The sequence below is a fragment of the Spermophilus citellus genome (assembly GCF_964194105.1).
Source record: "Spermophilus citellus genome assembly, chromosome: 5".
Lineage (NCBI taxonomy): Eukaryota > Metazoa > Chordata > Mammalia > Rodentia > Sciuridae > Spermophilus > Spermophilus citellus.
This window is the reverse complement of record NC_138186.1, coordinates 104,975,367-104,995,108: the sequence shown is the minus strand read 5'-3', so window position 1 is coordinate 104,995,108 and position 19,742 is coordinate 104,975,367. Positions and strand designations below refer to the sequence as shown.

The window sequence follows — 19,742 nt, the reverse complement described above, 5'->3', positions numbered from 1 at the left end:
GAAGCCCTGGGTTTAATTCCCAAGTATCCCGCCACCCCCCAAATCTTTCCCAGACTCATCATCTTCTTTCCCTTGTGAAAAAAATTCTTAACAGCTTTTCTTTGACTTTAAAACAAAATCTAAACCCAATTATGTAGCACAGAGTACCTTTACTATATTCTCTACTCTTTTCCTATATTCTACCTTTCTAGCCCTGCACTGTTCAACACCTGTGCTTTAGCAACTTTCAGTGACTTCCTCTTCTTCAAACACTCTATGTCCCTTTATGCCTTTCCACCATCATCCATGACTTTCCTTCGGTCTGTAATTGGTTTCTCCTTGTTGCCCATCTACCTTGACCGATGTTTCTCCTCATCAAACAAATCCTTTTCTTTGTAGCAGTTTCATATTTCTCAGGATACAGTAATTGCTCAGGGTTAAGTTGATCTTTTTTTTTTTTTTTTTCCTCTGTGTTTTGTTACAGTTGTTTAGTTCTACAGTGTGTCTCTTTCACTGGATTGTTAGCTCTCAAGGGTGGAGACATCACCTAATCACCTACTTTGTCTGTGTATCTCAGGAGTTATAGCAGAATCTCAGTATCAGTTTTGCAGCTGAATAAATGAATGCACGGAAAACTTGAAGTCTAAGACCAGTACTAATGAAAGCATATATACAAAGGGGATTTTATCAACAGAGTAAAAGATAAAGGCTTGAATAGAAAAGAATTAAGAATTTGCATGCAGTGTGTTCACTGGAATATTGAATTAATTCACATATACTATACATGTGGCAGATATGTCAAAGGATTGAAAATAAAGGTTAGAGGACAGCAGGTAGAGTCTCGGGGTCTGCCAAGGTGCAAAGAGTTTCTTTACCATTCCTGGAGAGTGGCTGAAGAAGGCAGCTCAAGTGCCCTTTGAATACCAGCTGAAGAAGATAACTTAAAAAGCCTGCAGACGTAGGCTGCTGATTGTTTAGTACTATTAATAGGGTTTTCTCTCAACGTGGGGCACCAAAGAGCTTTGATTAAGTTTTTGAAGTGCTTGATGAGACACTTCAATTCTCTGTTGAAAGTGGTATTGGCCTTCCCAGGTCTGTGCACGTGGCTTTGGAACTACTGTGTCTTTACTGGATGACAAGGACAGTGTCCTCTGTGGTTCATGGTGGTAGCTCCAGAGTTTTTGATGTAATGAGTGGCCAAATTTGATAATATTTTGGGGAGTTAAATGAAATACATGAGGGAAATAAATCCTCCACATTTATTACTAGTCTGCATATGACAAGCCAGAGGGAATAAGTAGGTTTTGAGGAAGAAAAAAAAATTCACATACTTCAAATCTGTGGAGGTGTTATAATAACTAGTAAATAGGATCTACTTTTAGGTTTCCCTTTCTTCTTTTATTCTGTTTCTGAGGGTGAGGTGGAGTGGAGCTGTGTGTACCTCCTTATTTATTTATTTTTTTTGCTGATAACTAGAGACTGAGAAAAGTACTGAGCTAGAAATCAGAAGCTGCAGATTCTTGCCCTGGATGCTTCAGCACTTGCATATAATTTGCTCTGTTTTAGAAGCCAATTAACTTTTCTGGCCCTTATTTTTTTTTTAAGTATAAAATGAGAACAATATTAGCTGCTTGTGGGCCTACTCCAGGATCAAGTGGGATGTAAGAATGGAAAAGCCATAGTGAATTGGCTATAGGAACACTGGGCTTAATGCAAATCGAGCAATTGTAACTGTTGTTCACATTTTGAAGAATGAGGCTATTTTCTTCCCACTTCAAATGCTACTTTTTAAAAAACTCAACAAATAATCTTAAAAATAACTAAAGCCATAACTTCAGGCCATCGATCAAAAATAATCTAAAACAAGCATCATAGAATTGTGGTGGAATGTTTGATATTAGTCTCTGGGGATATACTTGCAAGCCCAGTTTGTTGGAAGCTCAATGCCTTGTGTGGAGAGGTCGAACACAAATTCTCCTGAGAGCTGATGAACTACTCTCCCATGAAATAAAACAGCTGACTAGAGCTTTCCATCTGGTTAATTTGTTTTGTGGATACCAACAAAGGAAAAAAAACACAGCACTTCACATGATTTTTTTTTGGAGATAATACTTTCAGAATCATGCAATTATGGTAGCTATTACTGAAAATAGAGGTAAATATAATTCCTAATAAGGCATAAATGTAGAAATATTTTATCAAAACTTTGTTCTTAAAAAAAAAAAGTATGATTCTTTAAGGATGAACTGGCTTATCTAGATCTTTGCCTATCCAGATCTAACTTCCTGCTGTTAAACCCATCCTTATGCTTGCCTCTATTTTGATCCCAAAGGAACTAAGTCACTTCAAAGATATTGAGTCTGCCCTTCCACTCCCTGAAGTCTTGTTCTGTCATTCTTGTGAAAGGTGTTTTGGAAGGGCAAATTCAGTCCTTATGTTTTCTTGGGATTTTTCACAAGACTTGTTTGAGGATTTGATTTGGTGCATGGGTTTGGTATAGACAAGAATTGAACTCAAAGAGATAATTTATCTAATAGTATTTCACACAGGCTCAGCACCTGGTAGAGATAGCATATGAATCTCCAAATCAGCTCTGTTTCCTAGAGATGGACCTTGAGGACACTACAGATCTAATACAAATGAGCAAGTATTCTCCTCTCTATGTCCCTTGGAATATTCAACAAGTACTCTAAATAGTTACTTGAAGTTATTGATCATGACAGGAGTTTTGTTTTTGGTTTTCCGTTCTGTTTAGAGATTTCTTCATCATATTCAACTACTGCCAGAGCCTGGACACTAGGAGCTGTTTGTTCTCAGCAGTGCAGAGGGGGCTTCATTCATCTGGCTAATTAGCGTTGATTTTACCTCCTTCCCAATGCATATATATTGACACATGCAAGGTGATCTAGCAGAGTGTGATCTGTCCATTGTGGAAACTAAGATTACTGAGGAAGATTCAAACCTTTAACCCAGGCCACATCTGTAACACACATTAATTAGCTGAAAAATTTCAGAGCTTACTATTTCATGGTTAACATCACATAAAAGATTTGCCATGGTCTGGTGAAATGCTCATTATCAGAAAGAAAGATAATGTCTTTGTATAACTTTTTTCCACTCTTGAATTTAATTTCCTGAACTGTAGAGAGATTATGAATTTATCAGTATAAGACCAAGATGGTTATTATTTTCTTGCATGAAATTTTCTTTAATAGCCAGTGATGGGAAAAAAAATCAGTCCTTATGGAATTGAATCACCTTCAATGGATAATAGATATATTCAGTTTAAACAGTTGCTTGAGAGCAGTTTTGGTTAATAATCCTTCTTCCAGGAACTTAGAGGAACTTTGCAGAGCTATCTAAACACCACACTCTATTTGATTATCTTTACACTGTATAATCTTCAAAAAATAAAAGCATATGCTATTCATAATGTAGGAGAATTAACAAAAATATTTTCTATGATTTTCTTTAAACAAATATCTTTTCAAATATAACGAACAGTTTCTACTCTGCTAATGTAAGGATATCATTGGAAACTGCCCAATAAAATGAAGAGTGTACTTAATTTATACCAATTTATAATGATAGATCAGATTAAATATTCTTTATCTAATAGAGCTATAAAACAGGTTTATAAAATCCATGATTTACATAAATGACAACTTCAGTTAAAAAAATCAGGAAGAACTTTCAGCCATTCAACTAAAAGCAATAAATAAGATTTCATGATCACATAATTCTTTCCTGAGCTTATACAAGACTAACTATATAATATATTGACTTTCATGTATCCTGGCACTAGTGTGTATTAGATTCTGTTGGTTTATGATCTTCTTAAAATTCATAAAACTTAAGGATGAGAGAAGAGCTCATTTCTGGGCCTTCTGAAGTAAGAAGAGCCTATTAAGATGCTAGCCTTTTAATTCTAAGATGTATGAGGGCATATTCAGAAACTGTATTATTTGTAACATGCTTAATGAGAACCTTTCATGTTTCTCTTAAATATGTTTTGAATTTTACCTCATATTATAAATCTTTTGGAGCTTGGTATATCCCTTACCACCAAAATGCATACTCACTCAGATCAACAATTATGTCTTCCTCTTTTCTGTACTCTAATTGGAGCCACCAGTACCCAACTCTTATTGAATAATCTCTGAAAATGTCTCAAGTAAAACTGATAGTAACTTGTAAAGGATCCCTACTTTATTGAAAGTGACTATGACTCAAGTTCAAAGCCATCTCCTGTCTTGGAATGTTCCATTGGGGGCAATGTCCTGGTTTCTTTTGTCTAAAAGGTGCTCCACATAAGAGCATAGTGAGCAGTCTTCCCTTGATTTCTAAGTCTCCAGATACATTGTTTCTTTTCTCCCAACAAGTCTCTGGGACACATTGTTTCTTTTCCTCTAGATTTGGTAGGCCTCATCAAGGGACACCAGTGTCTTATATCTTTGCAAGTCTACCAACAGTTTTGCTGATGGGTCTAGGTATGGAATATAGTTTCACTATCTCTTTACATCTTTTAAAAATCTGTTTCCAAAAACAGTGGTAATATGGAAAGTTATATTCCATGTATGTATAATATGTCAAAATACATTCTATTGTCATGTATATCTAAAAAGAACAAATAAAAAAATAAAACAGTGGTCATTGTAGCCTTTAGACTCTCATTAAGTCTGCAGAGGGCTGAGAGTGCAGTGGGACATTTTGATAACTGGAGTGCTCTCTTTGACCCTTTGCAGACCTATGAAGGCCCCAACTTGGCACTTTTCTGAGATCTAGCAGCCTATCTCCAAAGATCTGTCTTAAGACACCACTTCTTATATTGTTGAAGTTTCATATCTTCCTTCAAATTCTTAACTCTCAGTAAATAATTCTCATGATTTAGGGGGACTGGATCATAGTAATGCTTTATAAAACCACCCCATTATGAGATCCCACTAGGCATTTTGACAATACATATCTTGGCAAAATCCAAATGTATGATTTTTAATTAGCTTGATTTAATGATTCCACATTATATCCATAAATCATGCCATCACTTTGTATTTGATAGACAATTATTATTTATCAATTTATTTGTTGTTTTAATACTTATTTTGTAGTTGTAGTTGGACTCATTACTTTTATTTTATTTTATTTTTATGTGGTGCTGAGGATCGAGCCCAGGACCTCACACGTACAAGGCTAGAGCTCTACCACTGAGACACAACCCCAGCCCTTATAAAATTATAACTAGGCATCTTTTGAATAAAAAATAAGTACACGTATCGCAAAAACATGACATAATCAGCCTTACAAGGTAAACTTTTGTAAATGATATTTGTAGATAATGCTTTAGAGCAAATGAGATAATACATATCAAACTATCTTAAAATTATTAGGAATTATAAAAATATGAACATAACTGAGGAAGAAAGTGTGTAGAAAATGATGTTAGATGGAAAATGCCAAAAAATTAAGACTATATTTAATTTGTTATTCTAATAGTTATATAATGTTTAGTATTGATCAAAACCCAAGTTGACTTCCCCATCAACTTCATTTAATTTAAAAATACCTAGAGGTACTATTGAGGACACAAAAAGATAGTGATGAAGAGACAGGGAAGGCAGCAGGATTTATATTTTACTGTGTAGCACACTTTGTACTTTTGAAATGTAGCAAATGTAGGAAATCACTATTTTAAAAAAATTAAATCAAATCTTAATAAACATCTGTATACAGAGAATCTCCTGAGAATGTAAGAACCAGAGAGAAATCAGTTTCAAGACCTCATTTTACAGGGATAGAAACTAAGTTCCAAGAAGATATTGGTACAACTAGTCTTTCTCTCCTGTTAGGAGCTCATCATCCAAATAAAGTTTTCTAAATATTTAATTTAAAAATCCCCACATTATAATCCAAATGAATTATATATAACAAGCTTCTATTTTTATTATGTTTGCAATGAGTGATTTATTTAGGATCAGGTTGTTAAATAAAAATAACAGATTTTCTTTTAATATCAGCCAAAATTAGATGCCAGTTTAGTGACCCACTTAATGACAATCTTAAATTTGTCATTATTTTGGTCATTGTGCTCAACTTTTTCTAAGCTTTGCTCTTTATGAACTTGTTTTTTTTTTTTTCAAATAAAAGAAAAGAATTCTGCTCTGCAATGAATAGTTGTACAACTAACTAGCATTTTCCATTATAGTTTACTAAAAATTAAATTCCAAATATTGGAGAAAAGAGAAAGAGAAGGAGAAGTACAAGGAAGAGGGAGGAGGGGAGGAAAAGGAAGAGCTGAGGGAGAATTGTAGGGAAATGCAGGGAAAGGAATTCCCAGTGCAGATAAAGGTATTTAGCAATAAAGCCTCTTAGTGCTCAGTCATTTTGTTATTTTTTCTTTCCTTTAAAAAAACACACCTCTGATCCAAACTCATCTTCACAGAACCAGTAAATCCAGGAGCTGGGAGGGGTTTTTGAAATCCCTAGTTTGCTCTTTAGCTTGTTCTTTCCATCAAACAAACAAGAAAAACTGAGTTTGGAGGGGCATATTGATTTTTTTTTTTTAAACTGGCCAACTAGTAAGTATGCTCCAGCAAGAATTCATGTTTCTCAGCATCTATAAGAAGCCATTTTTTGTTTGGTTTGGTTTTTCCATATGGAAATGGGCAAAAAGCTTGTTTGAAAAGACAGCTTTGCTTATTGCCATGTTTTTTTTTTTTTTTAAATAAACAAGAAGAGAGATGATAAAATCCCTCTTATTTGCGTCTGTCACTCCATGTTTTAATTACTGTGCAGGTAACAGCTTCATATGCATAATCAGAGAGGTTCATTCTTGCCAGAAGCCAAGCTGCCTGTGGCTGAATGAAATGAAACAATTATCTTCAAAGGAAGTACAAATTCCCTCCAGCGTTGAAGAAAGCTCAATTTTTACTTGTTTTTGTTTATTATAGTTATTATTAAATTACTATGGAGGTTGGAATGAAAAATCTAAAACAAAAGTTGGATCCTCACTTAAGAAAGTGAGGTAGTGATGTGTGCATATGAGATGTATGTGTGGTGTGTATGGAGGGATGTTGGATGTGTGTGGATGGATTGGAGTTGGAAGGTGGAGACTGATATCTAATTTTTTTCAGTATTTATACCTGAAACAAAATAATCTACCTCCTACTAAGGCAGAGATGTGTCCTGTACTTTGGTGATAATATGAACCAATAATTACAACCTATTCTTTGAATAGTTTAAAATTTGTTGGTCATAGTGATGGTGGGGAGGATTATTCAATATTTAACACCAGCTTTAAGTTTTATCTGTTCTCAGTCTCAAAGATTTAGGAAAAGTTGCTTCTTAGCATGTGTCAAAAATGATTGTAGTGAAAGTACTTGCAGCCCTCATTCAGCAGTTTTATGTTTAGTGCTTTGGAAACAGAACATGTTGATGATGATTTGTTTTTTTTTTTTTTTTTTGATAATTCTGTATATAAAAAAGGGGATGATCTGTTACCATTCCCATGGAAGCCAAATGTTCAGAGTATTAGTTGATAAATATTAGTTTCGGTTTAGTATAATTTTAGATTCCATTCTAAACATTCCTTAACATGTGAATTCTTAAGGCCATTCCTAAGGGTCACACAAACATAGCAGGGACCTTTCTGTTTTGTTCAGGGTTGTGTCCCTGGTGCCTGAAACAAAGCCTAGTGCAAACATATGTTGAATTAATATAGAATAAAGAAGTCAAGAGTGTTTCAGCTATAGAACAGCTTTACAACTAAATAGCCACTCCACTCCTCTTTTATTACAAAAGAAGCCAATCTGGAGACTTTAATTTATTTGATTTTAAATCATTGTGCTTTTGGTGACCTTCATTAATTCAATCTCTTTAGCATAGCATTGAAGACCTTTTGCACTTGGGCATTGTATGCAGTCTGTCTATCTCATATTTTAAAACAACAGTAACAAGCAGCCCTCTAAGCACATGTATTTTCATTGTGTAGATTCTGTTAAATCTCTTAAGTGTTAACTTTGGCTCCCAATAGTATTTGGCAATGAAGATAAGACCGGGTCAAAAAGCTCACATGCTGATCTCTCTCTCTCTCTCTCTCTCTCTCTCTCTCTCTCACACACACACACACACACACACACCCTATTTCTTTACTCCATCATTCTTTCTTTAGAACAGACCTTGGGCTCTATCTACATTCTCACCTCTTTCCTGTTCAATAAAAAATGCAGGGGAAATACTATGTTCACATTAGACTCGTGCTGTCTGTTATATTGCCAGCATATGATGAGCCCTCAGTAAATATCTGTGAATGAAAGGGAGTGAGAGAATAAAGGAAAGAGGTCTTGTGGAAATGTTGGAGGGATGCACAGGGTGCTCTGATAATTTCAGGAAACTTCTAGAAAACTCTAGGTAAAGCTTCTTCTAGTTTTGAGAAGAAGCCATTTACCTCTTTTCAAACACTAGGCAAAACTTCTGCCTTGAAGGTTCAATAAAGAATAGACTCTCAGCTGGGCATGGTGGCATTTGCTATAATCCCAGTGGCTGGGCAGGCTGAGGCAAGAGGATGGCGACTTCAAAGCCAGCAACTTAGGTGCTAAGCAACTCAGTGAGACCCTGTTTCTAAATAAAATACAAAATGGGGTTGGGGATGTGTTTCAGTGGTTGAGCTCCCCTGAGTTCAATCCCTGGCACTCCCCACCACCAACAAAGAATAGTATCTAAGAAAAAGTGTGTGCTGGGAGGGTTCCTAAGCAGAGGGTATTTCCCGGTTGTGGGAGGCAGTGGATTAGTGACAAGGGGCATGGACACCGGCAAATGACTTTCACTAGAATTACTACAGGGATCACACCTGGAAGGCAGCATCAGTCCATGCTTGGAAAACAGAAGGGTCCCATTTAAGCTATTTTTACATGTGAGAACTTTAAAAGCTACAAATATATTTAGCTTATTATTTTTTTTCTTCTTAACCAACTGAAGATAACACTGCAAAGACAAAGCTCAGATGTATTCTATGAACTAAAAATTTCTCTGACCTGGTATTTCAACAATTTTCATGGATGACTTACATTTAAAATAGGCCAAGAATGTTTTCTTGAATTAAAAATCATATGAGAGAAACTCTCACTCCTTCGGTTTCCCCTTTTTAGAAATTTCTCTCTTTGAAAGTATTCAAGGTAAAATACCTCCCTTTCCCTAGGCTCACTCATTCTTCTCCACCAGAATAGTCACTTTTACTGATAACTGAGCAAAGGGGCACTCTCAAGTGGAGCCCATGTTCTTTCCCTCACTCTGTTGGAAATGTCAATGCACATACCTCACATTTTGCTTCCCTGGAGGGAGTCCCCTGCAACTGCCCCACCTGGAGAAGAGACTGAGGTGCCCACTTCCTCACTCCCACTAGGAAGAGGCTCAACTATGCAATTTTTGTTTCCCTGTTCAGTTTTAACAATAATGAAACTGATAATAAAATGATCCATATATAGTACCCTGTGTGTATTTCTCAATTGAGAATTCTGAAAGGAGATGTACATGATTAAGTGGAACTTAAAACTGTACTCATATATAACAATAAAGGATATATATGTATATACAAATATATATATATATATATACAAAAATATATAAAAATGGATATATAAACGTTTATTAACCAGAATATTAAATATTAAATTAAGAAGCATTACCTTTTTCTGATTATGCTAGTTATTGTAGTTTAAAGAGTAATTAACAAAACCAAGCTGAATGATTGAATAACATTATTTGTAAATTCTTGAATTTTTCAAAAAACAAAACAAAAAAATCCCAAACAAAACAATAAAAATTCCAATTATCTCAACTGGAATAATAATTAATTCATATTTTTTTCTGTAAATTTAACTGGTTACCAATTTTTTTTGAGATTACAGTTTATTACATTTTTAGATTTCAAGTATCAGTTTCCCAGGTAGAATTCTGTTAATGGCAGACATTTATTTCCATTAATTTTTCTCAGATCCTTCGGTGTCTAAGTAAATATTATCATAATTAAAGTACTAATATGAGTCAGGTGCAGTGGTGCTTGCCTGTAATCCAGGGGTTCAGGAGGCTGAGGCAGAAGGATCTTAAATTCAAAAGCCAGCCTCAGCAAAAAAGCAAGGTGCTAAGTAATTGAGACCCTGTCTCTAAATAAAATACAAAATTGGGCTTGGGATGTGGCTCAGTGGTTGAGTGCCCCTGAGTTCAATCCCTGGTACCCCAAAACAACCAACCAAGCAACAAAAAACTAAAGTACTTGGGGCTGGGGATGTGGCTCAAGCGGTAACGTGCTCGCCTGGCAATCGTGGGGCGCTGGGTTCGATCCTCAGAACCACATAAAAATAAAATAAAGATGTTGTGTCCGCTGAAAACTGAAAAATAAATAAAATAAATAAAAAAATTCTCTCTCTTCTCTCTCTCTCTAAAAACACAAACAAAACTAAAGTACTAATATTCATTTTAATAGGGATTTATGGTTTATAAAGTGCTTTTCTGTGTTTTTTCTACATAAGAGTATCTTAATAACTTATATTTAATATTTTTTTTTATCATCTGTTGAAAGCTACTTACCTACTGTCAAAAATACATGAATATGCACATGTTCAACCTTGGAAGGTAGGGTTCTTGAAAGCAGGCTCTAGGAGAGAGGTGAGGTCACTGTAGCCAAATGTAGGGCCAAATGTAGCCATTGCCTCCCTGTTTTTGAAAGGCCAGGGACCTAAACATAGCTTTTACATTTTTAAACAATAGAAAGTAATATCAAATGAATAATATATTTTTTAACACAGGCAATTACATAAATTTCATATTTTGATGTCCATAAATAGAGTTCTATTGGAACTCTATTAGAGTTCTATAGTCAGACTCATTCATCAGAGACAGTCTTTGACTACTTAACAGCTATAGCAGTAGACATGCATAGTTCTGAAGCCTAAAATGTTTAATATGTGTCTTTACTGAAAATATTTGCTGACCTGTAATCTATAGTTAGTTTCAAAATATATATTGTGCTTTTACTTATATTTTGCTGGTGTTTGCTGAAGTATGTAGTAAGCTTTAATTAGAATTTACTAAATGACATTTAAAATACTAGAAGTCATTAACAATGGAGTTTGGAATAGTATTTAATGGAATGGTGAAATACTTAAAATATTGCTTTAAGTTAAAAAAGTATGAAATAGAATAATCAGTGTGATCTCAATTACGTGTTTTTTAAAGTAAAAAACAGGTTTAGAAGAAAATATGCTCAAATATTAAGCCTCTTGATTGAGGTTATTGAGTTTTTTTGAGTTTTAATTTTCAATTCTTTCTAAATGATACATTCTAATATATCACTTTGACAATAATGAAGATATCAACAAAATTAAAGGACAATTGTTCAATTTAAAAATTATTGGTCAAAGGTTAGAGTCTTCAGAGATTGTATAATTATAAAAATGTTCAAGGGGAAGAGATAATTAGGCTTACTGTATTATAAGACAAGGAATTATTTTTAAAAATGAAATCTTAATTTAGACACCACAACAGTTTGGTGTAAGATGATTTCATTTTTCCAAATGCAAATTATACCCATAAATCTGCTGAAGAAGTGTTGATCTTTATGTAAAGAAAAATTCTTAGACAAAATTTGAGAGATTCTTATTTTATACTGAGACACATTTAGTTAACATTTGTAATGGGCAACTCCTGTCTATAGGAACCTCTTGGATGATAATTAGCACAATGTAGTTTCATGATATGAGAAACCTGAACACCTTAACTGATTTTTCTATAGATCTATTAATTTGATCTAATTGGTGAATAAGTGAATTAATATAGAAATGAAAAAATATGTGTGATTTTTTGGCTGTGTAAAACATGGTGAATAGTTTGATATCTTGGCTAGTATGACTATTAGTACTTTAAAAAGTATTAGGAGTCATGTGACTGTCATGTTACTTAAATTATTTTATGAAGAATTTTAAGAGATTAGTAAGGAAACAAAAATCAGACTGGAAAACAAGAACCCCAGAAGCCCATTTCTCCACTCCACTTCTTTAGTGTTGTAATTGCAATGAAATTAGAAATAATATTAAAAAGTATATTCTTAAATAATGTGAGGGGAGAAATTTCAAAATAACAATGAAAAATATAACTAAGGATTTGCTGAGTTCTGTTCTGGCAAAATTAATAACCAATAAATAAATAAATAAATAAAACCTCAAATCTTTGTTAAATATTAAGTTAGATATTCTAGTAGAGACAAAATTATAACAGAAGAATTTGAGAAGGAAGAAAAATAAACAGTTTTTTGTTACCCTAATATAAAGTGCTACCTGATGTTTTATTTAATCTTAAAGGTCTGGAAAGAAGTAACTTGCCCAAGTGCACAGAGAACTCAGAACAGACCAGATTTCAAAACCTTGACTCTTCTAGAAGCCATACTGCTGCTCTCACATTATGACTCAGGCCTGTTCCTTTAATGAATTTAGGACTTGTTGTTGACATGCCCCTGCATCTTATGTGAACTAAAAATTCTTCTAGGTTTGAATTCACCTTCTCATCACCATATATCTAAATTTTCACACAAACTAATTACCCTGATAAAACAAGAAACCCAAATTTTTCTCAGAGAAAAGTCATTTTGGTGTCATGCATATTGTTTTCAGTCTCTTTCAGTATCCTTTAATAATAGCTGAATAAATGATAATATTTCATTTATATGTATGTGTGTGTGTGTGTATACACACACTGTTACCCTAATATAAAGTAAATAATATATCCAACTTGAATGTATATTATAAATATATGGTTATGTATCTATTTTTTTTCCTATGGAGTCACAGACTAACACAGAGGCAGCATTTGGAAAGAAAGTCGACCTATTCTAAACCTTATTTCCTTTAAAAAAAAGACCCAGATCTTAAAGATTTTTATTCTTGTCTCTATTTTTCATTTTATAGGTCTTTGAAAATGTGTGTTTAAAGTGCATTCGTTGTTTATTGATCATCCATGACTTGCAAAGGAGTATGTAGGATGGTGGAAATTGAGTGGTAATTGTCACAGTCTCGTGCTCTTATCAGATACACAAAGGAATTAGATTACAATGTGTCCAATAGGGGCACATTGGTATTATGAGAGTGGAGCCAAATATATAACTCGATGGGAGTTGGTTGTTCAGTATTATAAGGGACTTCAGCACCTAAGATGAGAGCCGAAAGGTGAAAATAGTTGAGATGAGTTAGGTTGTATGCAGAGTGAGGTGCCAGGCATTATTATAAATAATTTTAAAATCAGTATATTTATTTGCTACATTGAACTTAAGGAAGAGGTACACCATTATTATCTCCATTTTATAGACAAAGAAAACCAGACACACAGAGGCTAAGTGACTTCTCTAAGTTCTCTGAAGTTATAGATGGCATAACTGTGATTTGAACTTGAGCCAGTCTGGCACAAAATAGCATATCCTAGATCCTTGCTTCTCAATGTTGTCCATGAAATAATAGTTTCAACATCACCTGGGATCTTTCTTGTTAGGAACTCAAGAGCTCCAACACACACCCACATTGACAAAACTAGAATCTGCATTTTAACAAAAACTGGGAAGTGGTTCTGAGCACCCTAAATTTTGATGGGATTCGGGACAATCCACTGTATTGCTTCTCTAAGAATGAGTTCCCTGAGAAGGAATGTGGGTACTATATAAATTTAGTATAGAGTGTACAGAGGAAGAGAGTGATTTTAAAGGCAGGAAGACCAGTTAAAGGACTTCTGTTAACCAAGTGAAAGAAGATGGCTGGGTGAAATAGGTGGCGGTAGTGACAAAGGAAGGAAGTAGGTGAATTTATGAGGTCACAATGGCACAAGTTGGATGTATATTTGGTACATGAATTAAGGAGAGAAGAAGTTAGTTTATCCCCAATTTCTGGCTTGAGTGACTGGTTGGATGATGCATCATTTATTATATGAGGGTACATCTGAGGGGAGTAGAGAGAGGAAGAGAAGGAAATGATTAGTTTACCTTTAGATTACGGTGATTGATGAATATTGAGAATATTGTGAGACACCCAAGTAGAGCTGTTTAGCCAGAGCCAAAGGGACAATGGAAAGAAATCATATAAATTATGTGGGCATTTTGTAAAGCATTCAGGGCAAAACCTACGCTTGATTTTTTTTTTCTTTCTTTCTTTTTCTTTTTTTTTTTTTTTTTTTACTGGCTTGCCATTAATGCTCCTTCCCACTACTGATCCTATCAGATTCTTAAGGGGAACTGTGAGACCAATTTGGGCTGATGTAGATAGGTAAATGCTCAAGCTGGTCATTTGGAAAAGATTGGAGGTGTTTTGATGGGAAGAAGTCCTTTCCCTTTCCTCCCTTCTCCTTCTCTTCAAAGTCTCATATACAGTACTAAATGGTAACAAGAAAAATTATGACAACCAGGAAGGAAAAGTAATTATAAGAACAGGGAAATGCAAACATATTTAACTGACATCTGATTGAGAACTTCCCTGTGAGCCCTAGCATTTGGTTTTCATTTCAAAAGGGATCACATTTCCTAGACTGAAAACAAACAAACAAAAAAACCTAAAGCTTCTCTAAAATGTTATATATAGACAATTATTTAAAAAAAATTCTATGCTTGCCTAAGAAGCCCAAATTAATCCAGCTTTACTCAAAATGTTATTGGCAAGTATAATGAACACAAGAGGTAAGCTTGTCAGTGAGGTGGTGTTACATTAAAAACACAAATCTGTTACTCTTGTTTAGGTAGAACAGTCCCAGAATTGGCATAATGCAGAACACATGCAGAGATCAGGCATCAAAGTTTTCCTTCCCCTTCAAGCAATTTTGGATCATGGCTTCAGGCATATATCATAACACATATGCTAAGAAATATCTTCTATGATGCTTGCTTGCAATATCTGTGTTACATTTTTATCTATATACTTTGCTAGTAAAAGTACCTAAAAGTACCTAATTTACACATGACAATATTGCAGATGTGAAACAATGGCTAACAGGATGTGAGGATTCTTTACATTTTATGTATAAGGATTACACATTTTATTAATGATTTCTTTTAGTTTTCACAGTTCTGAAATCCAAACTGACAGCTGCGAAGCTGCATTTGGTTTTCAAATGGATGACAGACACCAAAGAAAGCATCCCTAAAATAGCGAGAGAGAAAGCATAAGCACAAATGGGATGTATGCGTTCTACTTAAATAACGCTACCTCAGTTTCAAATAGAAGCCCTTTATACTGATGCATTATATATCTGCATCAGTGGGACACAAATATTTTAATTAAATTTTAGGAATTGTTATATGCCTGTTATATGCCTGAATTGTTATATGCCTGTTTCTGGAAAGTAGGCAGATTTTTCTTGAAAATAAGAATCTCATTAACTCCTTTTGCTTAAAATCTGTGACTTTAAAATGTACTCAAGAAATATAAATTCAGTAATAAAATATCCTCAGTGATAATGTTATTCATTCAAATAAATTAAGCCAAATAAAACCCAGAATTTCCTCCCCTCCACCTTTTTAATTTTTTTTTAACCACAATGCCCATTTATGAAGATATTACAGAAACTCAGGAGACAACTCCAGAGTTATTCGCCCCTCTGCTGCCTCATACTCACACCATCAAAATGAGAAGTCTGCACATCTCAAGATACACAATTCAATAACTGTTAGTTCAAATGGTTAAGAAACTATAAGGTATGTACTTACTAAAGAAAAGTTTTTCTCTGAAGTCACTGGAAAGTTTATAAAAAATCTCTCATCCTTACAAAAATTCAAGACGTCAAAACACAAAGTAAATCAAACACAAAGAAAATAGGGGTTGAAAACTCACTTTTTCTTAAAGTAGCTTCTTCCTGTGACTTAAAAGAGCATTAAATGAGAATATATGATGATTTCGTTTCCCCTCAAATGCATAATCAACTCCAAAAGGAACAGAGAGAACACCAGCGCTGAGGATGCCTCCCAACTGCTGCTTTTAAGTTTGTGGGAAAAAAATAGGATCCCTGTATTTCCTCCAGGCCTTATGAGATGCACAAAGCTGACTCCTACTGGACTGAAAAATCACTCCTTGTCAATTTGTACTTAAAATTACAAGTAACCAATTCTCTGCAGGATATCCTTAAAGGGAAATTCTGCCAGGATTAGTATTTGAAATGCTTGAATGGGCTCCAAAAAGTTTAAAATATATGACATTCATTTGAACACTTATATACTTGAGAAATTTCCAAGGACTAGGCTAAATTGAGGACCTATAAAAATCCTCTGAAAAGATGACGCATTTTCTGTTCCTTGATGAATCTGTGTTATGGTTTCAAAATTAGGTGTTCCCCAAAAGCTCATGTGTGAAATAATGTAGGAAAGTTTAGAGATGAAATGATTTGGTTATAAGAGATTTAACCTTATTAGTGCTTTAATCCCCTGAAAGGGGAAGGGATTAATGGAGTGTCTTGGGATGTGCCTTTGGGGTTTATATTTTGTTTTTGTTAAGTACCCTTCCACCATGATATTATACCTCATCTCAGGCCCCAGGGAATGGAGTTGGCCATTTATGGATTGAGATCCCTGAAACCATGAGCTCCTAAATAAACTTTTGCATCTTTAATTGTTCTTGCCAGGTTTTTTTGGTCACATCAATAAAAAAGCTGACTAAAATAATCTGGTTTGAGTTTTGTTTTCTGGTGGCTGTTAGAACTTTCCTTTTAGTTTAGAAATGGCTGAATCTTTTCTTTTGAACTATCTGGAAGACATGTCTTTGTTCTCACCTGTGGAATTGGTAGCTTGAAAGAGATGTCCTGGATTGTGGCCTCTATCACTTCTTTCTTGGGAAATTTGGGAACTTCGAACCTTGGTTTTGATTTGAATGTGAGGTAGTTGCCTGATTTCTGTACCTCCAGTGTGGACTTATGCCTATTTACTTGTGAGTTGGCAACTACTGTTATGTCATATCCATGGCTATATGACTTCATTTAAAGACAGACTCATCTGGTCTTTTGAAATCCTAAATTCAAAACATGAAAAGCAGTTGAAGATGTCAAGAGCTGAATCTGAAGAAAGATTTGAAAAGTAAACTACCTCACATCAGGAAGAAGTTGGGATGACCAAGAAAATACTCCACCTTAATTCCATTTATTTCCAGATGAAAACTATGTTCTAAGTGCTAAAGCACATGTGAATATTCCCTGAGGTCAAACTCAGCTACCTACACTAAAGAATTTAAGTTAGGGAAATGCAGGGCCAATTAGCACTATGTTTTGTTATCTACCTGACTTTGATGACAAAGACATTATGAAAATGAAAACATGATTACCAATAAATTCTGATTTCATTAGTAACTTATCATCATCCAATGATGTCACTGCTAAATAGGCTTTATTTTTCTCCTTTTGTAGGCAAGGAAGCAGAGTCAGAGATGTAAAAGTTCCTATGTGCCCAGTAGTTATGGAGTCACTGTCCTGGTTTATACATATGATTTCTCAAAGGGAAATCTACATTCACTGATTCAACTTTCGAACCTCCTGTGTTCGTCTGGACTTACTGAAATTTACCTTTCACTTGAACCACTCCACCAAACATCTTCATTAAGATCATAGACAATCTTAATAACCAGTACTGTCTTTAACCATATAAGATATTTCTCATCTCTGCCTATGTCTATTTCTTCTTGAAATTCTCTTCCCTAAGTTTCACTAAATTATATGTTTCTAGTTTCCTCTAGGGTCTTACTACCCTAAGACTTCTCTCTCTTTCTTCCCCTCACTTTCTAGATCTTCATCTTCTGTTCAGTGTGCTCATCTCTGCACTCTCTATGGTGTTCCATATTAAACCTGCAAAACTGCATTCTCACATTCTCCATATCCCCTCTGTTGGTTCTACTTTGTTAAATGGCATCTCTCAAATTTGTCATTTTTACTGTCTACACATTTCTTTTTTTAAAATATTTATTTATTTATTTATTTATGTTTTTAATATTTATTTTTTAGTTATCAGCGGACACAACATCTTTGTTGGTATGTGGTGCTGAGGGTCGAACCCGGGCCGCACGCATGCCAGGCAAGCGCGCTACTGCTTGAGCCACATCCCCAGCCCCTACACATTTTTTACATAGCTTGTTACATTAATCACAAAACAATTTGTATCTGCCTCAGTCTATTTTTTCTCTACATCTAATGATGTAGAGCCATATTTATTTTAAAATATTTGTTTATTGAATTATAAAAATGTTTCTTGCAGAACATTAACAAGAACTGAAAAAAATATGTAAAGAAAGTTTAAAATGTCAGAAAAACATAGCCAAAATATTTGCATATCTGAAGAATTTTATGTATGCGTATTTATGTTAACTATACAAAGAAGTGTTTGTGTGTTTAAGTAAAGGTTTACATATATGTATATATATATATATATATATATATATATATATATAGTTTTATACAATTATGAAATATTCAGTTAAAAATCACCATATTGTGTGTAATTATGGGGGATGAGGAACCTTTCCCCTTTCTAGGTTCATGGCTGAGACCCTATAACAAAAGATAGATTAATAAGTAAAAAGCATAAAAATTTACTTACATTTTACATGACACAGTAGTCTTCAGTAATGAAGACTCAAAACATTTTTGTATTTTAGGTCTAATGAAGAGTGAGTAGTTGTGAAGTATAATTGGACAAAAGGGGAGTATGAGCTAATGGTAATAAACTAGGGAAAACTTAGTAATTAAGGCCTGTTTGTCCAGATTCTTCTTAATGTTCCTCTTTAGAGATAAGGATATACTTTTTCTCAAGATACAGAGAGGGTATCTCTTGAATGAAAGTCTTATGACCTACTTTAGAAGAGAAGGATGGGAGAAGGTGAGAGAACCTCCAGAGGCCATATTTTGGGGTAGGAAATCCTATCATTTTTCACTTACTATGATTTTCCAAATCAATAAAATGTTATAAATTTTGAAGTGATATGATGAACAGCTGCAATATAATGAAATAGTGCTCATTGTCTCCCCTTTTAGTTGTTTTCTTTAGTACTAAAATTTATATTGAGCATTTATAAAATAAGGGCAGATTTAGTTAGGAATAAAAATCTAGCATATTCACTTTAAGTTCATTTACATTTATCAGGTATTACTAAGCAACTGTTATTTTCTACACTAACCTTATGCCATGGCTTTAAGCACTTATCCAACATTATTTATATAATAGAGTTAGGTCAAGGGCTACAGATAGTAGAAAAAACAGTTTGACAAAGTGTTTTACTTCTTTATATAGAATAACAAAAAACATAAAAAGACAAACTTTGGGACTTTTGTTTCAGCCTGACTAGTTGGAAAAAAGATTTTCCTTTGATTGTTAGCATCTGAATAAACAAAAATATTTCAGTCAAGAAGACTGTTTCCTTTTGATGGGAGACATTGTATGTATTCCTCTTTTAAGGGAGAATGAGAAAAAGGCTTGTGCTTATTTAGTTCACATTTTCTCAGAAAACATTGATTTTACAAATAATGTATACATTTTAAAAGGTTTTGTTAATTTATCAAATTGTCTTCCAAAATGGAAGATCACTTCTATCTATATGTTCAGGATAATGCTTAAACATTTTAGCTTAGTACATAAGGCATTTCAGGATTCCCCTCTGGTCTTTCTTCTTCATCTTACACTATACTTTCCCAGATTACTTTTCATATTTCTTCATCTTTAGGGCTCCCCAATGTCTCATTAGTCATGTCAATTTATATAATATTACTTCTGT

General features: G+C 34.1%; 1 protein-coding gene across 4 annotated transcripts in view; it reads right to left on the bottom strand.

Moving 5' to 3' along the window:
- Positions 1-16,032, bottom strand: part of FHL5 (four and a half LIM domains 5) — a 45,930-nt gene extending 29,898 nt beyond the window's left edge. Inside the window, exons 1-2 of one of the 4 annotated variants that reach the window (XM_081295252.1) lie at positions 15,707-16,032; positions 10,561-10,625 (exon numbers count right to left, since the gene is read on the bottom strand). The gene's annotated coding sequence lies outside the window, so the exon portion shown is untranslated. Of the gene's footprint in view, positions 1-10,560; positions 10,628-15,706 lie in introns of all 4 variants that reach the window. The other 3 variants (XM_081295251.1, XM_081295249.1, XM_081295250.1) reach the window with 3 other exon arrangements.
- Positions 16,033-19,742: the final 3,710 nt, after the last annotated feature.